Here is a 25,064-nt window from a genome sequence, read left to right on the forward strand (position 1 = left end):
TAAGGTAAGCTTCAGTAGAAAGAAAGACTTTTTTTTTTATTGAAAAATAAAATAGTACAATCTAGCAAGATTGTGTGCAATAAAGTTGCAAGTTCGACTAATATGGAAACTAAAATTTGCTATTACCATTACTGTCCTTAACAAGCAAAACATTAATCTAATAGGTGTTCCATATTTTATAAACTTGAACATCATAAATATGGAATAATATCTAGGAGGTTCACAAAAGCAAGTACTTGCCCTGTTATCAGTTTGTTCAAATAAACAAGGCAAAGGGACACGTGCTCATAAATTAAAGACCAATTAAGCACGTATTGAAACGGATAACTCTTTTTCAAACTCCAGTTTCCTTGCATCAACCTTCTTATGACTCCTTGTCCGTAATGACACAACAGGAATCATATTCTTATGACGCCTTTTTGTTCGAGAAGGGGCTGTCGACCTTATCTCTAGTGGGATACCAAGGGATTCCATGCGACTAGTAGTCTCCTTCTGACCAAATGATAGCCATATTTCATCACTGTCCTCAACAATATTACACTGAAAATGGTCCTCACTTTCGGCTTTGATTATCTCCCCCAATTTATTGAGTTCATGGCCAACAATGAGATTGCCAAGCCTATATCTCTCGGCATCCACACCGAACTGTAAATATCGAATAGAAAAGTTTATTAAGTAAGAGCTTCTTGCCTCAATTACATATTGAATGTCAAATTAATCAGAAACAAATTTATTTATTGAAAAATACCTCATAGGCAGTGGCATTTCCCTGAATGATTGCCTCCATATACTTCATAACGAAAACACCACAATTATTCAAATTTTTTTGTTGGGGTAGACACTCTCGAAAGGACTTCTGAAATTCATAAACTTAATAGATTCCCTACTTCCCATTGTGGCAGCAATGTCAAATGCAAATAACTCATCTAGGGTAGTCAACTGCATTTATTAAAAATGTATTCCATATTTAGAATGGAACTATAATGTCTTACTGAAGCATGCATGCTTCTATAGTACTAGTTCTAGCGACCGTACTATTATTCTCCATTCATCGTTCTAATCATAATATATATGTGTTATTTTATATAATACTTTTTATTCTCTTTGGATACATATGCTGATTATGCATGCTCATACATGTATAAACTATGAAGCAGTGATGATGATGTAGCACCTCGGAATTTTACTTAGGTAGCTAGATAGTAGTAGCAGTAGCAGTAGCAGAAGTAGTTGTAGTAGAAGTATTCGTAGAAGTAGCAGTAGTAGTAGTAGTAGCATGTAGTATTTTAGTTTCGTGTACTGCTAGTAGTAGCCTGTAGTATTTTAGTTTTCGTGGATATTGGTTCAAGTTAGGATTTAGTAGCATGTAGTATTTTAGTAGCAGCATGTAGTATTTTAGTTTTCGTGTAGTAGTAGTAGTATTTTAGTTTTCATGGATATTGGTTCAAGTGAGGATTTGGTTGGAAACTCATAGAAATAGTTATGGATTTTATAAGTTTAATCTATAGTTTAGAAATATTAATTTTAACATAAGGTTTGATTAATATAGCTGGTCCTAGAAATATTATTTATTATAACCTAAGGTTTAGATAGAATTATTAAGAGCATGATACTTGTCACATGCTTGTTTATTTAAGGATTTAAGGATTTTAGACGAATAAATTAATAATAGATGAATTTAGAAGCTCTAGAACTTTCCAGCAGCTATTAAGATCATGTTTTACTCAGTCAAAGTTATTTAAACAAACTTCAAGTGTGCTGAAAATGTGCAAAAGCATGTTTAATATATCAGCCTATGCCGATATATTGCAACTATAGGGGCCGATATGTCGCCTACGGAAGATAACGAAAACACGTTGACTTCGCACGAATGAAATTATGAAAGCTCAGGGAATAGGTAAGGGCAATAAATCGGCTCCTGGATCCATTTTTTTTTTTTTTTAACATTGTGGATTTAAATTAGAAACAGCCATCAACCACTTGGACTTGCTCTTGAATGGTTTTGACCGAGTTCTGGGCATCTGTTGAACCAAAAATTCAAATATATTAAATTTATATTCATTTATTTATTCTTTTTAAAATGGGTTAGTGTCACTCCTTGAAATTTATAAATAGGACCTAGTACTCAGCCATTTCATTCATTATTCAAGCATTCTTCAGAACCTCCAAGCTGCTAAGTTATTCTAAGAGAGAAAACACTAGGGTTTTGGGTTAAAAAGTTTTTTCCAATCTAATATTTAATAAACACTTAGGAAGTAAGATAGAGTGTTATTTCGGTATTGAGGTGTAGATCAAAATTCTAGTCTATCAAGGTATTCTTATCCTCAGGTTTACATCATCATAGCTCTTTTATTTTCTTTCATATCCTAACTTGATTTTATGGCTTCTTGGTTAGGTATTTAAGTTTCTTGAAACTTAAGGATTTTCGGTAAGATTTTACCTTGATGGTTTAGATCTTCTTTTCATCTTTATTTCTCTAGAAACACATGATTCTTACTGTTGGTTTTTAAGAGTTTTCTAATCCCGTTCTTGTCTCCATTATCCCAATTTTGGTAAGGAGAATAGGTTAGATTATATGTGTTATGATATGTTTATATGCTATGATATGTTATGTGCTATGAATATATGTACGAATATGTTTTTAGTCGCTTGGGGCTTATAGTTGCTTAGATAGCAAACCTCAAGATTTTTATCATTATCGTGGTTTAGAGTTATGATTTATCCTACCTCGATTAGTAGACTAAGGACCTAGATGGGTTATCATATACTACCTTGTGATCTAACCTACATCGATTAGTAAACTGATGACCTAGATGGTTTTATCACATGCCACGGTAGTGAGTTATGACCATTAATATTGTAGTCCTATGTGATATACGTTTTTACGTCACATGTTTTAAAATATATGTTTATGATATAGTCTTGTGATTTATGATATATGTTTTTAGTAGATTTTCTTTGCTGGACATTAGGCTCATTCCTTTTATTTTAGATGATGCAGGAAAATGAGCTTGAAAGGCGGGATGGATTCGTGGCAACTTGGCATGTGTATTAGGGATGGATTGATTGAATGGACTGCTGGAAGATCGAGGATGACGTTTCAAGTCTTTTAATTTATGTTTTTATGTATTTCCACACTTAGTTTTTAAATAATTAGTTAAAGATTATATTTATGTTTTTATATAAATAACAATGGGATCCCATACCATAATTTTTATTCCGTACCGTATTTTGGATTTTTAATAAAGTTCTATTATTTTAAGCATATATGTATTCCAATATAAAAGCTATGTCTTAGAAGTTTTAATGGCCCGAGGTATAGAATTAGTCGGGTCATTATAGTTGGTATCAGAGCAATGGTTCATATGCATGAAATTCTCCTTGATACACACGCACAAGCTCCGGATCTGACCGCCAATGTAAGTGTTTATGTTATGATCTTTATGTTTATAGCTAATGTTTCAATCATTATGCTTTCAGTTAAGAATGAATGGAGCTTTGACCTATCAAGATATCCGAGCCATTAAGGCATTGAAAATGATTAGAGAGTCAAGGAATACAATAAGAGTGCTAGAAAAAATCACTCAAAGATTGATCTTGTTTCACAAAGAGATAGTTCACCTTAAAATCAATAGGCAAATTATGATGAGAGCCACGGAACAATATGTCAAAGTAGTTAGGCTTTTTAAAGATTTTCCTTCTGTAATTTCAACAATAGAATTATGGGAGACTATAGATAATTTACCGATAAATATTATTTCCTTATACTAAGGTTCACATCTAAGTTTGAATTTCAATTCACTGACGAACAAAAACATAATGTCTTAATGAAAATTTCCCGAGGTAGTTTCGAGGCTCATAGTAATGATGATTATGAAGAGATAGATGATGATATGTTAGATGAAGGGTCAGATGTAGAAGATCTTGATTTTTAGATTTATCTTAGTTATTTTTAGTTTAGTTTATTTCTTTATTTATTTTTGAATTTATGATTGTACTTAGTGAAAATCTTTTTTCAAATGAATAAAGTTGTTATTTTTGAATGACATGTATGAGTTGATTTTTTCTACAATCATAATAAATTTAGAATAAATAAATAATGACTGAGTTTGGTGAGGGTGGATACAAATTAATGGACCGGGTTCGGTATTGAGAGTTTAGGGGGCCATAGTAGTGGGAACGATTTTACTGATCCCAACCCTCCCTCATTATGGTTAACTTTGGAACAACGACGAGATTCGAGCCTGAGAATTAAGTCATATAGGATGGTTAGAAACAGACTTAAAAAATAATAAAGATGGATTATTTTTCTAAGTATAGAAACACCCCTAATTATAAAGATGGCTTATATAATTTTTCATAAGAAATCATAACTGATAGGTTCGAGTTATGTTTGCTTAGACTAAGTTTGCCTTAGAACCTATTAGAGTGAGTTCTAACATGTTTTTCTCGACTGTTAGAACTTTGCTGAACATGTCGCTAAGAAGGTCTGCACGCACGAACACCAATGCCTCCAGCACCACCAACGAGACTAACGAAACCCCTCTAGTCCAAAGAAGGGGAACGCGTTCTACTACTACTCCTACTGCCAATATAAATGCACCACCTCCTGTTGACAACACCGTTGAGATTGTTCGACTATGTCAACAAGTGGAAGAACTGCCTTAGGAACAACAACAACAGACTCAGCCCCAGCCTCAGCCGCAACCGCTGCCTCAGCCACTGGCTCAAGCACCCCAGCAAGTAGTTCCATATGGGGGATGGCCGATGGCGAACTATGAGCTTTATCTAGCTCAGTACCTAGAGTCAATCTATGAGCGTTTCTATAAGCAGCATGCTCCAAAATTTGAAGGGACAACCGACCCCTTTGAGGCGGAAGAATGGCTCAGGAATGTAGAGCCTATACTTGCACATATGAACTTCGGAAATGCGGATCGCATATCCCGTGTTTCTTCTCTTCTGAAAAAGGATGCTAGAATCTGGTGGGATTTAATACATCAAACTCATGATGTCGCCACAATGACCTGGACTAGATTTGTGGAGATGTTTCACAAAAAGTATTACAACTCGGCTATCATCGCTACAAGGGTAGAAGAATTTGCCAGTCTGAAACATGGCAATTTGACAGTAGTTGAGTACGCTCGACAATTCAATCGTCTAGCCAAGTTTGCACCAGAGTTGGTCCCGACTGATTTCTTAAGGGTTACCAAGTTCACCAGGGGACTCAGACCCAAGTTTGAGCTAGGAGTCAAGCTTGCAAATCCTGGAACCACTTCTTACGCCGATGCTCTAGAAACGACTATAGAGGTGGAAAGGCTCTAAGAAAATGTTAGCAATGAGGAGGCAAGTAAGTCTGAACCCAAGCAGCAAAATCCGACTCAAAATGGTAGAAACAAACCAACACAACAATAATGGGAAGAAAGGAAGCATCCTGATAGTAAGCAGGTCGACAATGACAAAAGAGCACGAAATAACAATGGAAATAATAAGTCGAGTTATGTAGATTACCCTCAGTGCTCAAAATGCCAGAAAAGACATCCTGGGGAGTGTCGTGCAAATACCAAAGGTTGCTTCAATTGTGGCCAGGAAGGTCATCGAAAGAAGGAATGTCCACAGCTCAAACAAGAAGAAAAGAGGGACAACAAGATGGTTCCAGCCAGAGTCTTTGCCTTGACCCAGGGAGATGCCGAAGCTAGTAACAAAGTGGTCACAGGTCAGATTCCTGTCCTTAATAGTATATTTTTAGTATTGTTTAATTTGGGAGCAACACATTCGTATATCTCGTTAGGAAGGACAAACCTTGTGAAAGATTTAGAACTAGGTTTGTTACGGAGTTGCCCTCGGGCGATGTAGTTTTATCATCACGAATAGTACGAGGAGTACCGATCAAAATCGAGGAGACGAATAGAACTAGAGATCAAGGGCTTCGATGTAATACTGGGCATGGATTGGCTAGCAAGGCATGGCGTGACCATCGACTGTAGATATAAGCAAGTGATGTTCGAAACTCCTGATGGTCAGAAACTATGTTTAATGGGAAAGGTTTCAGGACTACAGACACCACTTATCTCATCTCTCATAGCTCAGAGGATGATAGAGAAAGGATGTCACACATTCTTAGCAAGTTTCATGGATGTGGCAAAAGAAACACCACTAAAGGTTAGAGACGTCTGCGTAATAAAGGAATTTCCAGAAATATTTCCTAATGACTTACCAGGGTTACCGCCTACTCGGGAAATTGACTTCAAAATTGAACTAGTACAGGGAACTGAGCCTATCTCCAAGGAACCATACCGGATGACACCTACAAAACTCAAGGAGTTGAAAATGCAGCTACAAGAACTCTTAGACTTGAGTTTCATTAGACCAAGCCATTTGCCATGGAAAGCACCGGTTCTATTTGTGAAGAAGGATGGAAGCATGCAGATGTGTATAGATTACTGCGAGCTGAACAATGTGACAATTAAGAACAAGTATCCGCTACCCCGGATTGACGACTTATTTGATCAACTCCGAGAAGCGACCATATTTTTTAAGATTGATCTACGGTCCGATTATCACCAGCTCAAGGTACGAGAAGCGGATATACCAAAGACATCTTTTAGAACTCGATATGGGCATTATGAGTTTCTAGTTATGTCTTTTGGTCTTACCAACTCTCCAGCCGCATTTATGGACTTAATGAATAGGGTCTTCAAGGATTACTTAGAAAAATTTGTTGTGGTGTTCATTGACGATATTTTGGTGTACTCCAAGGACGAAGTCGAGCACAAGGAACATTTAAGATTGACTATGCTGCGACTGAAGGAGCATCAACTTTACGCCAAGTTCAAGAAGTGCGAATTTTGGCTTTCGCAAGTAGTGTTCCTCGGCCATATAGTATCCAAGGATGGAGTCACAGTAGACCCAACTAAAGTAGAGGCTATGAAGGATTGGCCAAGACCTAAGAATGCATCAGAAGTTTGAAGTTTTCTTGGGCTAGCAGGCTATTATCGGAGATTCGTAGAAGACTTTTCTAAGATAGCCACTCTGCTTAACAACGTGACCCAGAAACAGCAAAAGTTCAACTGGACGGATAGATGTCAAGAGAGCTTTTAGTTGCTCAAGGATAAGTTATGCTCAGCACCTGTACTTTGTGTAACGACACCCAAAGATAAGTTTGTAGTATATTGTGATGCGTCGAAGCAAGGTTTGGGTTGTGTGTTGATGCATAATGACAAAGTGATAGCCTACGCCTCAAAGTAGCTGAAGGAATACGAGCAACGCTATCCAACACACGATATGAAGTTGGCAGCAGTGGTCTTCGCATTGAAAATCTGGCGCCACTATCTTTATGGAGAACGGTGTGAGATTTATACGGACCACAAGAGCTTGAAATATTTCTTCACACAGAAAGAGCTCAACATGAGGCAACACAGGTGGCTAGAACTAGTATAGGATTATGACTGTGAATTTCTATACTAGCCAGGGAAAGCGAACGTAGTTGCAAATGCGCTAAGCCAGAAGAGTTATGAAAATTTAGCAACGTTATCCGGAATAGAAAAACCGCTACAGCAAGAGCTGATTAATGCCATAATAGAAATAGTCATTGGTGAACTTCCTAACTTGTCCATCCAGTCAAGTCTCTTAGAAGATATACCAATCAGACAAGGGTATGATGACACATTAGTATCGCATATGGCTACAATCAAAGAAGGCAAGACTACAGAATCTCCATATCAGGACAAGGCACTACTACAAAAAATATTTTTTAGAGCTAGCATTGTGAGTCCTAAAAAAGTTTTTAGGACTCGCCAGGCGCAAGTCATCTATTTGAGAACCTTAAAAAATGTTGCGAGTCCTAAAAAAATCTGGTTGAGTGCCTTTAATTAAAGTCCTAAAAGAATGCGAGTCCTAAAAAATTTGGTTGAGTGCCTCTAAGTAATTTTTTAGGACTCGCAACTGTCTTTTAAAAATGTTCTTAGGACTCGCTTTGCATGCACTTAAAAGTAATTTAAAAAAAAAAAAATGCAGCTACAATTTTCATTTTGATTTAAAAATATATATCCCTTGGTGTTGAAAATGTATTAAAAGAAATTTGAAAAGAGAATACTAAAAAAACAGCAAACAAATTTTGCGAAAGAAATTTAAATTTCTGAACATGTCTTGTAATAAGCTAGCTATAACATCATTCATTTTGCTCTAACCAATTGTAAAAATGACATCGCCCATTCTTCTCGAACTTCGTCAATTTCTTGAGTAGTATATGGTTTGTCAGAGATGAACTGAAAAAAAAAAAGAAACAAAACTTTAATTAGAATTATATTAGTGGTAATAAATTCAAAGCATATACACAAATTATACTAGATTAATATTATGTAGTTGTATATTGTTTGTTACCTGTTTCAACAAGAAATGTTTGATATGAGGGGCATTGATAAGTACATTCTTCATCATCCTCATAATGTAATATGCGCAGTCGATATTGTTTGGTTGTTTACGACACTATATAAAGATTGGTAATACATGTACAATTCTCAGTATTAAATATCTTAAACATTTTTACATATACATAAACTATACAAATAGAAGCATACTGTAGGTTGGAAATACATTACTCTCGATGAGTGTTTGTTGATCTTTTGAGGTGCTTTCATTATTTCTGTGAAATATATCTCAAATGCATCATGATGGTCTCCTTGATGGCTGTCCTGTTATCTAATGGTGCATTGAGAAGATCGAGAAAACAACAATAATGCCAATTGGGATATAATAAAAATAACATCCAATGTTCCCTGTTGAAAGAACAAGTATTACAAAGCTATTAACTTTAGATTCTATTTTTTTGTGTCAATGAAAAACATATTAATTAAACTTACCCATGGTTATAAGGCATAACTATCCAATCATGGTTTTTAAACGTGCAATATAACATCTTATCACATAAAGCTTGAGCACGACTATCTACACGAATCACGGAAGTAGAAACCTTGTTCAGATTCATAAACAACAATGATCCTCTCTTTTTCTCGTCTAATAATAATGTCTGGGACAAAATCCTACCAACAAAAATAATTAATTAAAAAAGAAAACTAAATAGTTGATGAAAGAAAATCCTTACAATAAAAATTATTAACTTCATATAGAGCATGCCTCATGTAGAAGACAATGCATGATTGTCCAATCATCTCATTTCTACAAAATTCAAGTATTTCATCCCGAAACAGAGCAAAGTATTCACAAGCATGACAAAACACATCAAAGTCAATGGACACTTCAACAACATAATCATGTTTAGGCCAATCATTGACTATTTCATATACTTGTCTCAACTTAGGCGACAATGGAGATGGTTGTTGCACCTCTTGTGACAATGACACCTTAGGCGCTCGTTTTAGAACTAGTTTTTGAGTTTGTGGTGCTAATGGTAGAGAAGTTTTTTTTCCCAACTTGCTTTCCTTTTTTTTTTCACAACCTCCTAATAAACCCATAACAAATAATTAATAATGGAATAAGTAAATAAAAATTTAATAGTCTTAAAAGAATTACTTGTGTTGCTCCATTGAAGATGACTAGCGACTTGGTCCAATGTATCAAAGTCCCAATAGTTTGTTTGACTGTATAAATCTCACTGTTCGGGATCGGATTAACAAGTAGAGCATCAAGTTGGTCAGCAAACTGAATTGCACTGCGGTAGTTTTCTCTTATGTTTTAATCAACATTATATATATAAAAAAAAAAAAGGTCAGATGTTGACATGCTCTTTTAAAAAGGTTAAAATCAAAACAACAAATGTATGCATACACACTTGTATATTCTTTTACAAGTCACACTTGTATCAAAAACTATTATTTCTCTAATGAACACTTTAAGGGCTTTTTTTATTTGGACATATTTTCTCTGTGTGTGTCTAATTATATTATATATTCAAGGCATGCAAAAAGTTGCTTGTATGTTAATAATAATGGTTTGTATTTATATGCATTGTTTTCAACAATACTAGAAAGATGAATAAATGCAAGCCACTAGTTACATTAGCTTCATCATTATTCCATTTAAACTAAAAAAGTAAACACTTAAAGAATTTTCCTTGATGTGATCAAATATAGATCCTTGATCTCTCTTCTCTTGGTATATATACTAATAATGAATTATCTCATAATATTACCTAATCAAATCCAAATCCAATTTTTGTTATTATGTTTTTACCATGCAATGCATGAAATCATCCAAATTTTGTGATAAATTGGATCCAAATCACCATGAGTGATTTGGATTTTTAGATCCAATCAATCACATATATACCAACTAGAAAGTGATTACCAAATTTAATGTAATAGTAAAATCATAAAATAATTCTAAATTTTTAACAGGATAAATATATAAATTTTTGGTATCATATAATTTCACTCACTTATATACTTGGTATCTTATTATCAAGTTTTGTGCAAAATTTAAAACAATAATTAATATATAAGTCTGCAAACATGTGTAATTAATCCATAAAAAATAATATATACTAAACCGTATATTAATAAAGGAAACCCAAACTGTAGCTTATCTAAAATAAAAAACCAAATAGTATCCAAGCAGTCACACCACTTACTCTTTTGGGAGAGAAAAGATGAGGATTTTGATTCAAATTCTAGAAAGACCTATCTTGCACTTATAATCTCGAAAGCACAAATCTGTGACACATAGTTACTCTAAATCGACTCTTTTGAGGCTCGGATTAAGCAAAATTATTAGAACCTTCTTCACTAAGACATGCAAGTTCTCAATCTTCCGTTATCACCGCAGCACACAGAATTTTCAGAACCTACTTCACTACGGATGAATATCTAAGATATTCAAACTCCACTAAAGTAATACAATTTTCATTCAAAATAGTAAAATATTGATTTTTTTTTAAAATTATATCAAATACAACATACCTCTTGCAATTAGCTACCAATCCAATATTAAGAATTTGTTAGCGTAAGTATATAATAAAGGTCAACAGCACACTATTAAACAATGAATCAATAAACCAATCTAGCTCATTTAAAGTGTTTAAAATTTTGGAAGCTCTTTTAAGTTACCTAAAGTATCAATAAAATAACAATTTTTTTTTCCAAACACCCACTCACTCGTGTACTTAGAGTGGTTTTTGACAAATTCTAAAAGTTAAATGCACATAAAGGATGAGTATAATTAAGTTTCTAGACTTAATTAAAATACTTTTTATCTACGGTAATTGGTCTTGATCATATACTAATACGACGTCATTATCCTTAATATTATTATTAGGGTGACCCGTCCATTTGTTTTTTCACCTAATATCTATGACTAAAGGAGAGTATGACAAACTTTTATCTTTCAAATCATAACTTTTATCTTTCGAGTCTTAACATAGATACAATCTTAGTTTAAGTATTATAAGTCATAAGTTGGTTAAAGCCCCACTATTATTATCAAATAAATTATTTTCTTAAAAATAAAATAAAATTAAGAGTATTCCATTATTATTATGTATTTGATTTGAATTCATGATTCTTAGCGTGTGAAAAGAGCTAATAATGAAAAATGTGCAACTCTAATTAAATGAAATGGGTTTATTATTTTTAGTGTTTTAATTCTAGTTCCCCTAACAAAAACATTCTAGTCTTACGCGTTGAATCACGATCAATATGTATATGTACACATATGTTAGGGAACTTTTGATCAAGAAATAGTCTAATTAATATATTCTGAAGATTTTTTTCTTTCATATAATTTAAAACTCATAATGTAAAATATATGATAAAATTCATTTAATTTAGAAAGAATTTAATTGTATACAAATGATAAAGTTTATATATATAGTTTTTTTTAAAAAAAAGATAACCTATAAATTTTAAATGAAGAAATATTAGGAAAATCTCATTTCTTTCGGTTGTAATTAGAAAATTACACATGGGTTTTGGTATTTGATTTTTAAACATTTTTTAAGTCTTTAAATCAAAAGTATATTTACTTGTATACTAAAACTTAAAATTATATTATTACCCTATATTATAATCCGAAATTATTACCCTATATTACTATCCCATATTAAAATCTGAAATTAAAATATTACCAATTATAATATATATAATTAACTACATATATATTTATATAAGCAAACAAATAAAAAATAAAATAAAAACAAGACCTAAAAACAACTTGCTGGAATCGTGAGCAACTAGCAGACCCCACGCTGAGAAGCATGCCGCCGCCGAGAGAGTTGGAGCCGAGAATTCGCCCTGCCTGCGAGACTGCTGGAGTCGAGAACCCGCCCCGGAGAAGATTTCCTATCACCGTTCCTGTCAACGACGCCGAGAACCCAGCTGCCGTCAAGTGTCGCCGAGAGTGTTGGAACTGAGAACCCAGCCGCCGTCGAGCGTCGCTCACCACCGTCACTGCCGCCGTTCACCCAGCTACCGTCGAGCGCCGTTCACCTACAGCTGCCGTTCACCTACCAGCCCTAAATGTGTAGTGCTGATGAGTTTTCTCTTGTGTTTTAACCCTATAATTTCGAAAAAATGATAATTTTTTAAGTGTTTTACTTGACAATTTTAAGGACTTTCTTTGGGAGTCCTTAATACTCTTTTAGGACTGGCAAGAGTATTAAGGACTTCCAAAGAAAATCCTTAAAATTATTAAGTAAAACACTCATTTTTTAGCCCAGATTTTTTTAGGACTCGCATATTCTTTTAGGACACTCATTGCGAGTCCTAAAAGAGTATTAATGACTCCCAAAGCAAGTCCTTAAAATTATTAAGTAAAACACTTATCTTTTAGCCCATATTTTTTTAGGACTCGCATATTCTTTTAGGACACTCATTGCGAGTTCTAAATTGTATTTTTTCAGGACTTTCAATGAGTGTCCTAAAAACTCCATAAATATTTTTAAGGACTTGCATTTAGGTGCGAGTCCAAAAAAATGTCCCGTAAAGGGTATTTTGTAGTAGTGAGGGTTCTTGAGATATAAAGGACGGGTGTGCGTGCTAAATGATTATGGAATTAAGATGGAGATTTTAGAAGAGGCACACACTACTCCATACTCAGTTCACCCAAGGTCGACCAAGATGACTCACGATCTTAAGACACTATATTAGTGGCCGGGAATGAAGAAAGATGTAGCAGAATATGTGTCCAAATGCCTTATATGTCAACAAGTGAAGGCGTAACATCAACGACCCGCAGGCTTATTGCAACCGCTTAGTATTCTGGAATAGAAGTGGGACGATATAGCCATGGACTTCGTGACAGGATTGCCACGAACAAATAAGCAACACGACTCGACTTGGGATGTGGTAGATAGACTCACCAAGTCAGCTCACTTCTTGTCTGTCAAGACTACGTATACTGTAGACTAGTACGCAAACATTTATGTTCGAGATATAGTACGAGTGCATGGAATCCCTAAGACCATAGTATCTGATAGAGGATCGGTGTTTACATCGAAATTTTGGGGAAGCTTGCAGCAAGCTATGGGTACCAAGCTAAGTCTCAGTACAACATTTCATCCTTAGACCGACGGTCAGTCCGAGCGTACCATATAGATTTTAGAAGATATGTTGCACGCTTGTGTACTAGACTTCGGAGAATCATGGAGTAAGTATTTGCCACTTATAGAATTCTCCTACAATAATATCCACCAGGCAACGATCAGTATGGCACCCTATGAGTTACTATATGGAAGGAAGTGTCGATTGCCGTTACATTGGGATGAGGTAGGAGAAAGACAACTTCTTGAACCCGAAGCTATTAGAGAGGCTCATGATGCAGTGGCGCTGATTAGAAAGCGTATGCTCGCTACTTAGAGTCGACAGAAGAGTTATGCGGATACCAAGCGATGAGATATGGAATTCAAAGTCGGAGATCAAGTCTTCTTAAAGAAATCTCCTATGAAAGGAGTGAAGCGGTTTGGGAAGAAAGGCAAACTTAGTCCCCAGTTTATAGGTCCTTTTGAGATATTGGACAAGGTGGGAACAGTTGCATATAGATTAGCCCTACCGCCAACTCTAGCAAATAGTCACAATGTGTTTCACATCTCGATGTTGCGTAGATATGTGTCAGACCCATCTCATGTCCTCAGGTACAATACGATAGTACTCCAAAAAGACCTGAGTTATGAGGAATGACCATAAATTTTGGGGATGAAATTCTTTTAAGTAGGGGAGAATAGTAGTAGTAGTAGTAAAGCATGACACTTGTCACATGCTTGTTTATTTAAGGATTTTAGATAAATAAATAAATAATAGATGAATCTAGAAGCTCTAGAACCTTCCAGCAACTGTTAGGATCACGTTTTACTCAGTTAAAGCTGTTTAAACAAACTTCAAGTGTGCTGAAAACGTACAAAAACGTGTTTAAAATATCAGTGTATGCCGATATATCGCAGCTATAGGGGCCAATATATCGTCTACGGAAGATACGGAAAACACGTTGACTTCGCACGAATGAAATTACGAAAGCTCGGGGCATAGGTAGAGGCGATATATCGTCTAGGGTAGGCGATATATCGACTCCTGGAGTCTTTTTTTTTAACTTTGAGGATTTAAATTAGAAACATCCATCAACCACTTGGACTTGCTCTTTAACGTTTTTGACCGAGTTCTGGGCATCTGTTGAACCAAAAATTCAAATATATTAATTTATTTATTCTTTTTAAAATGGGTTAGTTTCACTCCTTGAACTCTATAAATGGAACCTAGTACTCAGCCATTTCATTCATTATTCAAGCATTCTTTAGAGCCTCCAAGCTGCTAAGTTATTCTAAGAGAGAAAACACTAGGGTTTTGGGTTAAAAAGTTTCCAATTCAAGCTTTTATAAATACTTGGGAATTAAGATAGAATGTTATTTCAGTATTGAGGTGTAGATCAAAGTTCTAGTCAATCAAGGTATTCTTATCCTCAAGCTTAATTTATCATAATTCTTTTATTTTCTTTCAGATCCCAACTTGATTTTATGGTTTCTTGGTTAGGTATTTAAGTTTCTTGAAACTTAAGGATTTTCGATAAGATTCTATCTTGATGGTTTAGATCTCATTTTCATCTTTATTTCTCTAGAAACTCATGATTCTTACTGTTGGTTTTTAGGAGTTTTTCAATCTCGTTCTTGTTTCCATTACCCCAGTTTTGGTAAGGAAAATAAGTTAGATTATATGTGTTATGATATGTTTATATGCTATGATATGTTATGTGCTATGAATATATGTATGAATATGTTTTATGTTTTTAGTCGCTTGGGGCTTATAGTTTCTTAGATAGCAAACTCCAATATTTTTATCATTATCGTGGTTTAGAGTTATGATTTACCCTACCTCGATTAGTAGACTGAGGACCTAGATGGTTTTATCATAGGCCACGGTAACGAGTTAATGACCATTAATATTGTAGCCCTTTATGATATACATTTTTACGTCATATGTTTTATAGTATATGTTTATGATATAGTCTTATGATTTATAATATAAATATTTTTAGTAGATTTTCCTTGCTGGACATTAGGCTTGTTCCTTTTATTTTAGATGGTGCTGGAAAATTAGCTTGGAAGGCAGAATGGATTCGTGGTAGCTTGGCATATGTATTAGGGATGGATTGATTGAATGGACTACTGGAATATTAAGGATAACGTTGTTTCAGGTCTTTTAATTTATGCTTTTATGTATTTCCACACTTAGCTTTTAAATAATTAATTAAAGATTATGTTTTTATATAAATAACAATGAAATCCCATATCATAATTTGTATTCCGTACCGTATTTTGGATTTTTAATAAAGTTCTATTATTTTAAGCTATGTCTTAGTAATCTTAATGATCCGAGATCTAGAATTAGTCGAGTCATTACAGATGAAATCTCCAATTCCCATGGTAATATAATTATAAGGACAAAACATGCTTTTAGAAATTCATACTCTATATATATCTATATATACACACGAGTCTCTGAATATATCATCTCTTCATATATGCAAGTCGTACCCTATATTATTATAAACTGACTTAACATTCTATACCAACATTGCATAGTGTAATATATATATATGGCATATACGAATGTAAAAAAAAATGGCATATAAGAATTCATAATTTAGACAGTTACAATTCTCTGAATGGAACTGTAATGTCTTAACAAAAAAAAAAAAAAAAATGGCACATACGAATTCATAATTTAGACAGTTACAATTCTCTGAATGGAACTGTAATGTCTTAACAAAAAAAAAAATGGCACATACGAATTCATAATTTAGACAGTTACCATCTCAGTCGTCTACTCCAATCGCTCTGGCTTGGTTTCATCATTGAGGCTAGAATCTAAAATTTCACAAGAGTGGCTTTTGAGATTGACCCAAACTGTGAACCAATGCCGATTCTCTGATAACAAGTCACTCAAAACAGGTAAAACCATCTACATAAATGTTAGAGAAAACAACTGTTGGATCAAGTTGCTGCAGAAATAAAAAAGGAACGAAATTACCAATAATAATCTGGGTTGAGTCGCGGACTAGGTCGCTCTCTTTAAGACGTTCGCGACACTGCCCAGAATTTGTGCAAGCAGACTATCAGCCCCGTCGTCCCTAGGATAAAACAGCCCAGTCTAAACTGTTATCGGACCTCCACTGCACCGTAGAGAACCGTCGTACACAACACCATGATAATACTACTGCTCAGATTTTAATCGTAAAAATATGTTCAAGAGAGTAATTTTTTCTGAAAGAGATATATATTTCTGAAAAGTAATCGCACTTTTTAAAGAGAAAGTGGATCTTAATTAACGGGAAAAAAGACATTTTATAAAACGTGGGAGAGGCAAGGCAGTTGAAATCCTAAAAAATCTGAAGAGATTAAGTCTTCAGTTTACCACATATTAACCATGTTTTTTATTAAATAAAATAATATTTAATAAATAAATTTTTTAGAAAAAATAATAAGGTGCACACCACACCAACCAACCAGCTCGCTCAGCTCGGACGAACGGCGGCAGCGCGCGTGTGTGGTGGTTAGGTGAGCCTTTGTGTGACTCCTCCCTCTTCCACAAAAGTGGGTACCCCTTGTGACACAACCCCAAGGCTCAAGTCCACACTCTATATACCCTTACAAAAGAGTATTCCAAACCAATGTGGGACTCTTCCTCTAGGAAGTCATTAAAGCACATTTTCTATTTTTAATAATTCATACTTATATAGATTATAAGTTCCAACAATCCCCCACTTGAATTGTTTTAAAAAATATTTTTCATCGAGCAATAATCTAAGAACAATAAGATTGAGCATAAACAAAGGTATCTTTCGACTTGAACCTTTGCATAGTGAATGCAATTTAGAATATACTAGAGTGACATAGTCTTGAACTCTATCTCTAACATTACACCACGCACAATCTTTCTAGGGTGTAGTCCAAAAGCCCATGCTTTAATGACCATGCACGTCTATCCCAGTATAGTGAACGCTCTAGAAATTTGCCCTAAAATTTCATAGGAAGCGGCCCCACTTCCACATTCACGTAGGCGAGTCTATCAAGAGTACTCCTGTAGCTCGGTACTCCACTCCACATAGAGTATAGATCTCATTAAGAGTTTCAATTTACTCATCCTTATGTCGCTTCAGGAATTCATGCTTCAAGTTAACTTTAAGTAATACCATGATCTATCTCATATCACATCATAACTTGTTATTACCCATTGAACCTATTTCTTGGGATCTCCAGTCTATAGGCCGGGTTACCATCATGTGTGATTCATCATTCTAAGGGCAATAGTCCCATTTCTTTTGATGTTTTAAGGAATTTCTCTCTAGCTAATCCTTTCGTCAAAGGATCAGCTAAATTTTCATCAGTGCATATATGATCCACTCTCACAGCTCCAGTAGAGAGGAACTCTCTAACAATACTGTGCTTACGTCGTATTTGACGTCTTTTACCGTTGTAATAACGGTTCTGAATTTTTGCAATAGCCGCGGTACTATCACAATGGATCAACACAGTTGGTATCGGTTTTTCCCATAAAGGGATCTCAGCTAGAAGGCCTCTCAACCATCCTGCTTCTTCACTAGCAGTAGCTAGTGCTATCATTTCTGACTCCATTGTAGATTGAGCCAGAATAGTCTGTTTTTTAGACTTCCATGAAACAGCTCCACCAGCTATGCTAAAAATATAGCCACTGGTTGCCTTGGAGTCATCTGACAAGGTGTTCCAGTCAGCATTGCTATATCCTTCAAGGACAGTGGGAAACTTTTGATAATGCAATCCAAGGTTCATAGTTCTCTTAAGGTACCTCATGACCCTTTCTATAGCATGCCAATGCTCAACACTAGGTCTACTAGTATACCTGCACAATAGTCCCACAACATAGGCAATGTCAGGTCTAGTACAATCAGTGGCATACCTAAGACTGCCAATGATGATCGCATACTCTATTTGTCTTACACCATCACCAGTGTTCTTAAATAGCTTTACACTAGGATCAAAGGGTGTACACGCAGGTTTACAGTTAAAGTAATTGTATTTCTTTAAAATCTTCTCAATGTAATGAGATTGATCCAAAGAAATTCCCTTTTCAGACCTAGTGATCTTTATACCAAGGATCACATTCGCTTCTCCTAGATCTTTCATGTCAAAGTTTTCACATAGCACAGATTTCACATCATTTATGACATGTCAGTTCGAACAAAAAATAAGCAAGTCATCTACATATAAACATATGATGTTGCAAATGCCATTCTCAGATTTATAATAAATGCATTTTTCACTTTCATTCACTTTAAAACCACGTGAGATAACTAGATTGTCAAACTTTTCATGCTATTGCTTAGGTGTCTGTTTCAAACCATACAAAGATTTATCTAATTTGCACACTTTATGTTCTTGACCATGGATCACAAATCCCTCAGGTTGGTCCATGTAAATTTCTTCTTCTAATTCACCATTTAAGAAAGCAGTTTTAACATCCATTTGGTGCACAACAAGATCATGTAAAGAAGCTAAAGCAATAAGCACACGAATAGATGTTATCCTTGTGACAGGTGAGTATGTGTCAAAGAAATCTACATTTTCTCTCTGTCTAAAACCTTTGGCAACAAGATGTGCCTTGTACTTATCAACAGTACCATCAGGTTTCAATTTCTTTTTCAGAATCCATTTGCATCCTATTGTCTTACATCCTGGAGGTAAATCAACTAAATGCCAGGTTTTGTTAGACTCAAGAGAGTCCATTTCATTATTAATGGCTTCTTGCCACAGGTCAGCATCTAATGAGGTCAAAGCTTCTTGGAGGTTTGAAGGATCCTCCTCTAAAGTATATGCACAAAAATCAGAACCAAAGTCTTTAGAGACTCTAGCTCTTTTACTTCTTCTAGGTTCAATTTCATTCCCCTCATGATGCTCAATGTTCCTAATCACAGGCATGTTACTAGATGATGCACCCCCACTATTTCTCAATTTAAATGGAAATTTATGTTCATAAAAATCAGCATCATTTGATTCCAAAATAACATGGTCTTTCAAATCAAAAAATCGATATGCTTTACTATTATCAGCATAGCCAATAAACACACATTCATATGCTCTACTAGCCAATTTTATCCTTTTAGGATCAGGAATTCTAACATATGCCAAACAACCCCAAGTTAAAATAAGAGATGTTTGGTTGTTTATTTTTCAAGATTTCATAAGGAGAAATTTTGCTTTTTGATTTTGGAACTCTATTAAGCACATAGCAAACAGTCAATAATATTTCTCCCCACCAATAAGATGCAGCACCAGAATTAAGCAAAATAGCAACAATTGATTCAGTAAAAGTTCTATTCTTCCTTTCGGCTTTGCCATTCATTTCAAGTGAGTATGGTGCTGTTCTTTCATGTATAATTCCATGTGAGTTGTAAAAAATCAACAAACATGCTCGAATCATATTCAGTGCCTCTATCACTACGAAATCTCTTTATCTTTCTATTAAATTGATTTTCAATTTCAGACAAAAGATTTAAACATATCAAGAGCATCATTTTTATTTTTCATCAAGTACACATGTAAAATCAGAACAGTCATCAATAAAAGTGATAAAATAACGTTTTCCATTTCTGATCAACGTTCTATCAAGTTCACAGATATCAGAATGAATTAAATCTAGAGGCTCAGTTTCTCTAGTCACAGATTTATGCGGTGTTTTTGTGATCTTAGCTTGGCTACAATAGTCACATTTTTCAAAATCATTTAAAGATAATTTAGGAATTAAGCCTAAACTACTCATATTCTTAATTATGCGCTTGTTAACGTGACAGAGTCTAGCATGCCAAGTATTAAAACTACACAACATATAAGCAGAAGCATTCACTTTATTAACATCAACATTCAATTTAAACATTCCCTCAGTTGCATACCCTTTCCCTACAAATATCCAATTCTTAGTTAAAGTAAACAAATCAGCCCATATAGTCTGTGTAAACCCCGCCTTGTTGAGAAGGTAGCCCGAGACCATATTCTTTCTCATCTCTGGAGTGTGCATGACTTCCTTAAGAATCACAGTTCTTCCAGAGGTAAACTTTAATTCCACATCTCCAATACCAGCAACAATCGTAGTGTGTGAATCTCCCAGCAACACTTTCTTATCCTCAGTAGCAGCAGTATATGTCTTAAACATATTTCGATCATAGCAAACATGGAGAGAAGCGCCAGTGTCTACCCACCACCCTTCTGATCCACCAACAAGGTTGATCTCAGATATCATAGCCATGAAAGGCTCTTCAGTTGTCAGGTTAGCCTGTGGAGCAGAGCTTGGCCTGTTCCTGCACTTGCGTGCAATATGACCTGGTCTGTTGCAAACAAAGCACAGAAATGGAGCAGGTTCATTCTTATTATTAGGGGGGTTTTGCTACTGTCTGTTTTAGTTCATTTGATGGTTCCAATTCTGATTATTGTTTCGAGGTTGATTGTTGCGGTTTGAGTTCTGCTTTCGATTCTGATTCTTGAAGTTTTTCCCATTGGGTTTCAGAACCGCAGTGGACCTTTTGTTAGTGTTGTTGTTGCTGGATACAACAAGCACTTCTTCTTTCTGGTCTTGTTTACGAGCTTCCTCCTCAATACGAAGGCGAGTGATCAGACTTTCTAGTGAAAATTCTTTTGTTTTGTGCCTGAGAAAATTTTTAAAATCTTTCCACGCAGGGAGCAGTTTGTTAATAATCACAGCAACTTGAAATTGTTCATCTAAAGACATACCTTCAGAAATTATTTCATGAGCGATTTTCTGAAGTTCATGAGATTGGGCTTCCACTAACTTGTCATCGGTCATCTGAAATTTGAGGTAACGACTGACAACGTACTTCTTGGTTCCAGCCTCCTCAGTGTCATACTTCTTTTGAAGTGCGTCCCAAATTTCCTTAGCATTTTGGTCAGAATTATAATAGTCATACAAGTCATCAGATAAACCATTGAGAATGAAATTTTTGCATAAAAAATCATTTTCGACCCAAGCATCTTATGCCTTAGTTTGTTTGTCTTCTTCATCGTTGTCATCCTTTTCAGATACAATAGGCTTATCAGTAGTCAGAGCAATGTTAACCTTTTTGATTGTGAGGAAAAATAACATCTTCTGTTTCCATCTTTTAAAGTGGTTACCCTCAAAACGAAATGGTTTGTTTATGTCAACAACACCAGAGTTATCATCGGTAGTCATGGCAGAAACTAAACGTCTTAAAATTGTTGGATCAAGTTGCTGCAGAAATAAAAAAGGAACGAAATTACCAATAATAATCTGGGTTGAGTCGCGGACTAGGTCGCTCTCTTTAAGACGTTCGCGGCACTGCCCAAAATAGAGTTAATTCAGGCAAACAAAAAAAAAACAGAGTTGGTTCGGGCAAGGCTACATATATAATCAAAAAATAAAAAAAAATAAAGTGGAAAACACTCTTGAAATAACTACATGCCAAAACCCTGAAATTCACAATTCGAGAAACCAAAACAGAGTCACATTGCCAAAGCAAAATAATTTTTTTACAATTTATCACAAAACTAACCACAAAAACAGTCACCAATGTCCAAATGACTAAAACATTAAAAAAAAAAATCCAAAGATTCAAAATTTCATACCACACTTAACCCTATTTTTGAACTTCGTCGTCCACAATTTCAACGTCGGTATGCACCTATTAAGATTGTCACCTAGAAATGAACCTTTGCATGGAACGAAAATGGCATTAAGTTCACCGAACCAGAGAGAACGAAAAAAATGGATATCCTTTGAGCTGAGTGAGGAGGAAGAGTGTTTCCTTAATGACAAAGAACAATGCAAAAATATTAAAAAATTTGAAGTTCAACCTGATATATCCCCACTCTTGCATGCTCTAAACTTTTTCTCTACCCCTACTAGGTAGCTTAAATCACTGACAATTGCTACTTTTCTTACCAATTCAAATCCCTGGCTGTTGATTCATTCAATGGCCACGATCAAACCAAATGTAACCATACAAACCTTCTGAATAAACCTCTGATACCATTGGTATTATAGATTTAGGATTGAGGACTGTATAGTATGTAGATACAAGGCTAGTCAATATAGTAAGATCCAACCTCAAAAACGCATCCCCAATATGGCGTCTACTTTGCCTGGGCGGGATATTGTTTGAGATTGATCCTTTCTATAAAGATGTTGCGATATGTATCTTTACACTACCTAATGTTGGACCCGGTTTTATCCTACTGCTTCCCCTATACGAGAAAGAGCCCAAATGAGTATTTAGAAAGCCATATAATCTGTAGAGAAAGAGAAGATTTTATTATTCGGAAATTGATGCCCTTACAAGTGAAATGTGAAGGAGTATTTATAATCCCCTTCCACTAAAACGACAAACAGAAAATTAAAATACACCCTTCCCTAGATTGAGGGAATCTCTGCTATTCCAGACTTTTTTTTTTATATCATTAATACAAAGAGTTGTCTTTTCAGGCTGCAGGGAATCTCTGATGTCTTTAGGGAGTCTGCAAATTTCAGTGTAGTCTTTCTGAAAAAACGTTATTACCTAGGCGAATCTAGTCAGCATAGCTGGGTGCATCACATGGGTGGGCGAATCTTCTCAGAGGTCACATGGGTCTATTTATGACTTTGATCAGGACTCATGCATGTGTCATCACTGCCATCTCCATCAGACATACTTGGTTCTCCACGTGTTGGTCTTTTCTTGATTGATAATCCCCTCATTATTTCTTCATCAAGTTCTCTTAATGAAGTCGTTATTGGAGATGAGCACAGGGTATCTGGTTGTTGTGAGTCTTGGAAGATTGAATCATTATAATCAACTTCATATTCAGCGTAATGTTGATTGTAATAATCCATATCCTTTTCCATCCTTAGTGAGTAATCTGCTGGATATTGTTCCCAAGGTGCGTCGTCTTCTGGTCGTGGCCACATTTCATCAGGAATGATGCCATTTGTGCTAAACAGAAGTTTTTCCAGCTGTCGGTGTTCAGGGTTTCCGATGACAACCGTTGGATATTCGCTGGATCTGTATATTTGAACATTTGGTGTAAATGTCAGATCCTGGTTGACATTTAGCTTTAGTAACAGAATGGTGTAGCACTTTGTTGGATTTGCCACGTTCTCATCAGCTGGATAAGATAAACCAACTGGCCTTTTGTTGCGGACCTTTTCCCATTGTTGGGTGAGCAGATCATTCCAATCAGATAAAGGTTTGAACCATTGCAATAGATCCATAGGATGTTGGTATGCTGGACGGAGGTCAGGCCTTTGCATGTAGCAACGAACTGACGTTCGGAGTCCTATGGTGTGAACCTCAATAGCAATAGTGTAGGAGCTCATTAAGTACCAGAACATGTGGGTAATCTTTTTTGGCATAAAAATGGTATTCTCCATGTGAAAGAGTTTGGCAAATGGGTACTTTGGATGGAAGCCTAACTCTTTTGCCATTGATTTTCCATGACCTCTAACAAGGGTAGACTGGATATCTAAAGCATTTTGGATGGCCTTTATTTTTGGGGTTTTGTGGTTGATAACCTTTTGGGCATCTTTTGGAAATGTAGAGATGATTGCTGCAGGGTTTGCCATGAAAACTAGAGGGATGGGTTGATTAGTTTCTGGGGAGATTATATTTATAGTACTCCGGTTTGGCCTTGAAAGGAAATCTGGGATGGTGTTTGATTTTCTTTTGATGTGCTTGACTTGAAAGGTGTAACGAGAGAACCACGTGGCTAATCGGAGTAATTGGGCATTGACAGCTTTGTTTTGCTTGAATGTGAGCATTCCTTCAAAGGATGAGAAATCTGTTTCGACCAAGAAATTATGACCGATGAGGTGGAATTCAAACTTCATTATTCCCATTTTGACCGCCAAGATTTCTTTTAGAGTAGAGTGGTAGTGGAGTTGGGAATCTTTGAATGCTCCGCTCTTGTACCCGCACACCTTTCTTTTGTTGTTGGTGTCTTCCTCTAATAGGACCGCCCCCCATTTCTTGTCGCTTGCGTCAGTCTGCAGGATTCTTTTTCTGTCTGATGGAATCTGAAGCGGTGGTAAATCTTTCATTAACTCTTTGAGGGTTTTCACCGCTTCTGTCTGTTCTTTTCCCCAAGGTGGAGAATCTTTTTGAAGCATCTTGGTTAATGGGCTTGTGAAACCTGACAGGTGGGGCACGAAGTCTCTGAGGTAGTTCACGATCCCTAGGAACTGTTGGACTTGGGTCTTTGTGAGGCCTTCATTTGGAAATTTGTGGAGCTCCTGGGCTATGTGAGGTTGGGCTTCGTATGTGCCATTGTGCAATTTCATCCCTAGGAATTCGATTTTGGGCTGGCCCAACACCATCTTCTTTTCTGATAACATTATTCCATACTTTTCAGTGATACCAGCAAATTGGGTTAGAAGATTGGTATGGGATTTTATATCAGGGGAAAAAAGGAGGATATCGTCTATGTAGATGAGGGCCTGGTTTAAGATGGGCTTGTATTTCTTGCTCATGGCTTTTTGGAAGAGGGATGGGGCTGTTTTGAGCCCGAATGGCATTACAGTCCATTGGAAATGATGGTTTGGGATACAGAATGCAGTTTTCGGCCTGTCCTCTTTTTTGACTCCTAGTTGCCA

At 35.7% G+C, this 25,064-nt stretch overlaps 1 long non-coding RNA gene across 1 annotated transcript; it reads right to left on the reverse strand.

Annotated features, from left to right (window-relative positions):
* Positions 1–419: 419 nt before the first annotated feature.
* LOC133815957 (uncharacterized) lies at positions 420–16,394 on the reverse strand. The gene is made up of 3 exons (XR_009884923.1): positions 16,248–16,394; positions 749–939; positions 420–645 (listed from the first exon to the last, which is right to left on the reverse strand). It is a non-coding gene; the product is annotated as an uncharacterized LOC133815957 (long non-coding RNA).
* Positions 16,395–25,064: the final 8,670 nt, after the last annotated feature.

The sequence above is a fragment of the Humulus lupulus genome, chromosome 2, assembly GCF_963169125.1.
Source record: "Humulus lupulus chromosome 2, drHumLupu1.1, whole genome shotgun sequence".
Lineage (NCBI taxonomy): Eukaryota > Viridiplantae > Streptophyta > Magnoliopsida > Rosales > Cannabaceae > Humulus > Humulus lupulus.